The 7,331-nt window shown below is 30.7% G+C and overlaps 1 pseudogene; it reads left to right on the top strand.

Annotated features, from left to right (window-relative positions):
- Positions 1-4,121: 4,121 nt before the first annotated feature.
- Positions 4,122-6,656, top strand: LOC108367772 (cytochrome c oxidase subunit 3-like; annotated as a pseudogene).
- Positions 6,657-7,331: the final 675 nt, after the last annotated feature.

The raw sequence follows: 7,331 nt of genomic DNA on the forward strand, positions 1-7,331 counted from the left end.
TGTTGGGTCCCCACTCAGAGCCGCTATCCAAAACCCGAGCGTGTAGTCGCCTTTAAATGGTCCCATAGCTACCTCTGAACAAGACTATGGCGAGGGTTGACCCATGCCCTTATGGGGTCATGAGTTCAGAGCCGACCAGCGCAAAGACGGGAGTCATCTCAACCGCACCTACACCACCAACTAAACGGCGACGGGAATTGGAACGTACCCTGAGGCCTGCCAGGGTTTTAACGGGACGGGGGCAGTTGCGGCATTAGCCCACCAGCCATTTCTGCTGAGTGTCACCCCAGCATACTCAGGTGGTAGAATACCACAACCACCAGCTCAGGGATCGACAAATCCAAAACGTTTTCAGAATCGTAGTCAGAGGACGAAGCCAGGGTCGTTACCGTTCAGGTTAAGAGGCCGTGGAGGCCGCAGGCCATTTGGCGTTACCCAGGGTGCACCACGCGGAGGCGACCTGCTCTACACCCCCTCAAAGTTAGGTACTTTCACAAAAAAATCAAATCTGACAAACTATTCTGAAATTAATCAAATTCGCTTGAAACTCGTTATTCGAGATTTTCTGGGTCGCTGATTACGAATCCGATGTTAGTTTTTCAAAATTCAAAATGGCGGAGTGCACGATTTGTATTTTTGTAAAAATGATGGCAATCGGGAAAATGATCTTAGTGATGTCAGTGATACAAAAATTTCAGTTCAGATGAAAATGTTTATCAAACTCTTTAATCATTTGTGATTTACCTGCTCGGATATAGAGGAAGAAGAAGTGATATCTAATTTTTTTAAAGAAGCTTGTAAAAAAAATGAAATTTTGTAATATCACGAGATCAATTTTTAAAAAAGTCATCCGCCATATTGGATCCGCCATTTTGAATTTTGGAAAACTAACATCGGATTCGGAATCAGCTACCCCGAAAACCCCCGAGTAATGAGTTTCAATCCATTGAAACGATCAGCAGCATCAAAATCAACTTGGTAAACTTCAAATTCGTTTTTCTCGAAATCTTTTTTTCTTAGCGTAGGTCCCTTTTAACTTTACGTGTCGCATATTATTATCATAAATCAGTAACGGTAAGTCTCGCCTTCAATTTGGTAATTATTACGTACCGATCGAGTAACATTTACCATCGAAAATTTAAGTGGATCTCCAGTTTTTTTCTAAAAAAAAAACTCTCTTCAATTGTATAAATAACTTTTAAATAAAAGAACCTTATTACAGAAAAGTGTGTCAGGGAGTGAGTTTTTTCGTTCCAGCTGCCTGCAAAGCAATATCGTCCAATTGGAGAGTCCTGAAAAGGATTTCCCAGGATATGTTAAAGCATTTACCTTCAGTCACTTTTTCACATAATGGAATTAACTAAAATGTTTATATCTAAACACTTATTGCACGTCCGTTACTTTCATATAACGGCAAATTTAGAAACCTCGGAAAACGTGCTTCTTCGGTCACTTATGAAACCATACGCACCAATTCNTGCACAATTTCAGGGTGCCGGACATTCACTATAGAACCGGGTCATTATTGCCGCCAGGGAGTGAAGAGGAAAAAATTTATTTCGCTTTGCGAATAACCGTGCTATGAAATGCCGCACAACTGGAGAATTTCAAGAACGGATATAACACTTTCCTAAGGTTATTTAAAGCGGCAAATGACCACCAATCTTAGCAGACAAATTTGCCAATGAAAATCGTAAACGTGAATTGTTGGTAAAAATGGTGGACCAAAAAGTTTCAATAAAATATATAAAAATTTTGGGCGGGACGAAGTTCGCCGGGTCTGCTAGTTTATGCTATAATAGCAATTGGTCTTGGTTTTATTTTATGAGCACATCATATATTTACAGTAGGAATAGATATTGATACACGAGCTTATTTTACTTCAGCAACTACTACTTTTAGTTGACTAGCTTCACTACATGGATCTCAATTAAATTACTCTCCAGCTATATTATGAACTTTAGGATTTGTTTTTCTATTTACAGTTGGATGTTTAACAGGAGTTGTTTTAGCTAATTCATCAGTTGATATTATTCTTCATGATACTTATTATGTAGTTGCACATTTTCATGTTGTATTATCAATAGGAGCTGTATTTGCTATTATAGCGGGATTTGTTCATTGATACCCTTTATTTACAGGATGAATTTTAAACACAAAATAATTAAAAAGTCAATTTTTAATTACATTTATTGATGTAAACTTAACCTTTTTCCCTCAACATTTCTTAGGATTAGCACGTATACATCGACGATATTCATATTATCCAGATGCTTATACTATATGAAATGTGATTTCAAGAATTTTATTTTTCTTATTTATTGTTTGAAAAAGTTTAATATCACAATGACAAGAAATTTATCCAATACAATTAAAGTCTTCAATTGAGTGATTACAAAATACACCTCCAGCAGAACATAGATATTCTGAATTGCCTATTTTAACATGAGATGAGTGCAATGGATTTAAGCTTCATATATAAAGTATTTTACTTTTATTAGAATATTTATAAATAAATGACAACATGAGCTGCTCTTGCCCTTCAAGATAGTGCCTCCCCTCTTATAGATCAACTTACATTCTTTCATGATCATACACTTATAATTTTAGCAATAATTAATACTTTGGTTGGTTATCTAATACTTATATTATTTTATAATAATTATACAAACCNTCATTTATATACATCGACGATATTCATATTATCCAGATGCTTATACTATATGAAATGTGATTTCAAGAATTTTATTTTTCTTATTTATTGTTTGAAAAAGTTTAATTTCACAATGACAAGAAATTTATCCAATACAATTAAAGTCTTCAATTGAGTGATTACAAAATACACCTCCAGCAGAACATAGATATTCTGAATTGCCTATTTTAACATGAGATGAGTGCAATGGATTTAAGCTTCATATATAAAGTATTTTACTTTTATTAGAATATTTATAAATAAATGACAACATGAGCTGCTCTTGCCCTTCAAGATAGTGCCTCCCCTCTTATAGATCAACTTACATTCTTTCATGATCATACACTTATAATTTTAGCAATAATTAATACTTTGGTTGGTTATCTAATACTTATATTATTTTATAATAATTATACAAACCGAAATTTATTACATAGTCAAACTTTTGAAATAATTTGAACAATTCTAACAGCTATTGTACTTTTATTTATTGCATTTCCTTCTTTACGATTATTATATTTATTAGAAGGAATTAACGAACCTTCAGTAACTTTAAAAACTATGGGACATTAATGATATTGGAGTTACGAATACTCAGATTTTATAAATGTAGAATTTGATTCTTATATAATTCCAACAAATGAATTAACTAAAGATGGATTTCGATTATTAGACGTAGATAATCGAGTAATTTTACTTATAAATTCTCAAATTCGAACCTTAGTAACTGCAGCAGATGTAATTCACTCTTGAACAGTCCCCACTTTAGGTGTAAAAGTTGCTGGAACTCCTGGTCGTTTAAACCAAACTAATTTTTTAATAAATCGACCAGGTTTATTTTAGGGACAATGTTTTGAAATTGGAAGTGCCAATCACCGTTTTATACGAATCGTAATTGAAAGTATTCCTATTAATCACTTTATTAAATGAATTACAAATAGAGTAAATTCATCATTAGAAGACTGAAAGCAAGTAAACCACTTAATAGTAATCACTTAATAGTAAATTAGCACTTACTTCTAATGAAAAAAAAATAGTTAAAGTTATAACATTAGTATGTCAAACTAAAATTATTAAAATATTTAAAAAAATTTAATTCNATCATTAGAAGACTGAAAGCAAGTAAACCACTTAATAGTAATCACTTAATAGTAAATTAGCACTTACTTCTAATGAAAAAAAAATAGTTAAAGTTATAACATTAGTATGTCAAACTAAAATTATTAAAATATTTAAAAAAATTTAATTCCACAAATAGCCCCTATTGATTGATTATGCTTATTCATTATTTTTTCAATTACTTTTATTTTATTTGGAGTAATAAATTATTATTCAATAATTTCTAATTGTGAAATCAGATTTCACAAAAATCAACTAAATCATTAAATTGAAAATGATAACTAATTTATTTTCAGTATTTGACCCTTCATCAAGAATTTTCAATTTAACATTAAATTGAATAAGAACATTTTTGGGATTATTAATAATTCCATCAGCATATTGACTTATATCTTCACGTTATCATGTATTCTGAAATTCAATTTCATTATTTTCATTAATTTTATTTAATTATTTTATATGATTATTTCCTTATATTTTTACAATAACAAGTCATTTAACATTGACCTTAACTTTAGCATTACCTTTATGATTATGTTTTATAATTTATGGATGAATTAATAATACTCAACATATACTTGCCCATTTAGTTCCACAAGGAACTCCTGCTATTTTAATACCTTTTATAGTTTGTATTGAAACAACTAGTAATGTAATTAGTCCAGGAACTTTAACAGTTCGATTACCAGCTAATATAATTGCTGGTCATTTATTATTAACATTACTAGGAAATACAGGCCCTTCGCTTTCATATATGATTGTATCTTTACTTTTAATTGGTCAAATTGCTTTATTAATTCTTGAATCAGCAGTTGCAAATATTCAATCTTATCTATTTGATGTATTAATAACACTATATTCTAGAGAAGTTAATTAATGTCAACACACGCTAATCACCCCTTTTACTTAGTAGATTATAGACCATGACCTTTAACAGGAGTATCGGTGCTATAACTTCAGTTTCAGGCTTAGTAAAATGATTTCATCAATATGACATTTCATTATTTGTATAGGAAATATCATTACTATCTGAACTGTTTATCAATGATGACGAGATGTAACACGTGAAGGTACATTTCAAGGATTATGTTCTCTCTGTTACTTTAGGCCTTCGATGAGGAATAATTTTTTTATCTTATCTGTAGTGCGATTCCCATTTTTCTTAACGACCGATATTCGTTATTGATAATGAACGACGTTTGTAGCTTGCAGTAGCGAATAGGCTATTCTCAAAAACACACTTAACGACAGAATTCGTTCGACATGTCGATAAAGAAGTTTACAACGATTGTCGTTAATTACAAAGCCAAATATGGCAATATTGACGTTTGACACTCAATATTTAAAAGAAACTTGTTATTGTTGCGCGTATTATTGTGTCGGGATTGTTGTTTGTGAATACAATATGAAAAAAAGAAGAGCAGGAGCTACTACGGAGCAGTACCATAGGATGCTGGACTGCTTATTTGGCAATAACGGCCTCGTGCAAGGCGAATTTAATAAGGGGGTATAAGCCGTATATAAGTAAAAAATAACAAATTATACGCACAATTACAGTATGAATTACAACAGACACATCATTTTGACATTATGCTTTCCACGTCTAAAAATTCAGCTTTGGCTCCAGTTTTCGACGTAAGGGTACTTGAAAATTTCCTTAAATTTAAAGTTTTTTTATAAATAACTCCAACAAAGTCCGTTAAAGTCATTTTACCAAACTTTTTCACGTGACTATTTTTTAATATAACTTCGTTATAAAAAATAGTCATGTTAAACATTTTATTGAAACAACACTAAAACTGATTTATTTACAAACAAGTTAAAATTGAAGCAAATGTTCAAGTATCGTTATCTCGAAAACTGGAGCCAATCTGACAAAATTTAGAATGCCCCAATTAAGTGAGATCAACTTTCAAAACCTTTGCCAATGTTTTCAACTTGCACAGTGTAATAAATAAAAGGAACAATAATAAAAAGCACATCTATATGTGATAAATTTTTGTTTATTAGTTATTTTTTATTATAATAGTTTGCTTACCTATGAATTTGGCCTAATTTTTCACAATAAAAACTTGAAACAATTTTATCGGTAGGCTTTTCAACGACAAAATATTCGTAGCTAGGTTATCGACAAATTTCGTTAGACAACTGTCAAATCTACCGACAATATTCGCTAAAAGCGTGCTTGAGAATTGCAGTTAACGAAACTTGTCGGAATCGTTAGCTAACGATACGAATATTGTCGTTAAGAAAAATGGGAATCGCACTACTGAAGTATTATTTTTTCATCTTTTTTTGAGCTTTTTTCCACAGAAGATTTTCACCTGCTATTGAATTAGGAGCATCATGACCACCTATAGGAATTAAACCGTTTAACCCATTTCCAATTCCTAATTCCTTCACTAAATACAGCAATTCTTTTAGCTTCAGGAGTAACAGTTACATGAGCACATCACAGTTTAAAGGAAGGAAATCATTCACAAGCTACAGAAGGGTTATTTTTTACAGTACTATTAGGTATTTACTTTACTTTTTTACAAGCATATGAATACAAGTGCTGATTCAGTTTATGGGTCTACTTTTTTTATAGCAACAGGCTTCCACGAAATTCGTGTATTAATTGGAACTACCTTTTTATTTGTATGTTTAATTCGACATTTAAATAACCATTTCTCAAAAATTCATCATATTGGATTTGAAGCAGCTGCATGATATTGACATTTTGTCGATATTGTTTGATTATTCCTTTATATTTCAATTTATGTTCATTAATTAATTATTTATATGGTATATAAGTATATTTGACTTCCAATCATAAGGTCTACTAAATAAGTAATATAAATAATTTTTCCGAATGCTATTATAAAATCAATTTTAATTATTATTTCTAGAGTAGTAATAATATTAGCATCAATTCTATCAAAAAAACCATTAACAGATCGAGAAAAATTTTCACCTTTTGAATGTGAATTTGAACTAAAATCTTCATCACGCCTTGCTTTTTCTTTACGACTTTTGTAATCACATTTATTTTTTTAATCTTTGATGTAGAAATTGCTTTAATTTTACCAATAATTTTAATTATCAAAATTTCAAATATTTTTATATGAACAATTACTTCAATTATTTTTATTATTATTTTAATTATTGGTTTATATCATGAATGAAATCAAGGAATATTAAATTGATCAAACTAGGGTTGTAGTTAATTATAACATTTGATTTGCATTCAAAAAGTATTGAAATTTCAATCTACCTTAATTAATTGAATATGAAGCGATTTATTGCAATTAGTTTCGACCTAATTTTAGGTAATTTAANAACGAGAAGCATAAGACCAGCAGCGTTGCCGCTTTGGTAATTTTTAACCAAAATTGGTAATTTTTTCTTTATTTAACAAATTTGGTAATTTATTTTTCAATTTGGTAACATTTCCGATTCGATCCTACATGTCACATAGGTCAATAAAGGTTCTGATTCCACATAAGAAAGTGGCCCGTAAGCGTTTCATTTTATATAA

The sequence above is a fragment of the Rhagoletis zephyria genome, unplaced genomic scaffold (assembly GCF_001687245.7).
Source record: "Rhagoletis zephyria isolate East Lansing unplaced genomic scaffold, Rhagoletis_zephyria_1.1 Rzeph_scaffold_02808, whole genome shotgun sequence".
Classification (NCBI taxonomy): Eukaryota; Metazoa; Arthropoda; class Insecta; order Diptera; family Tephritidae; genus Rhagoletis; species Rhagoletis zephyria.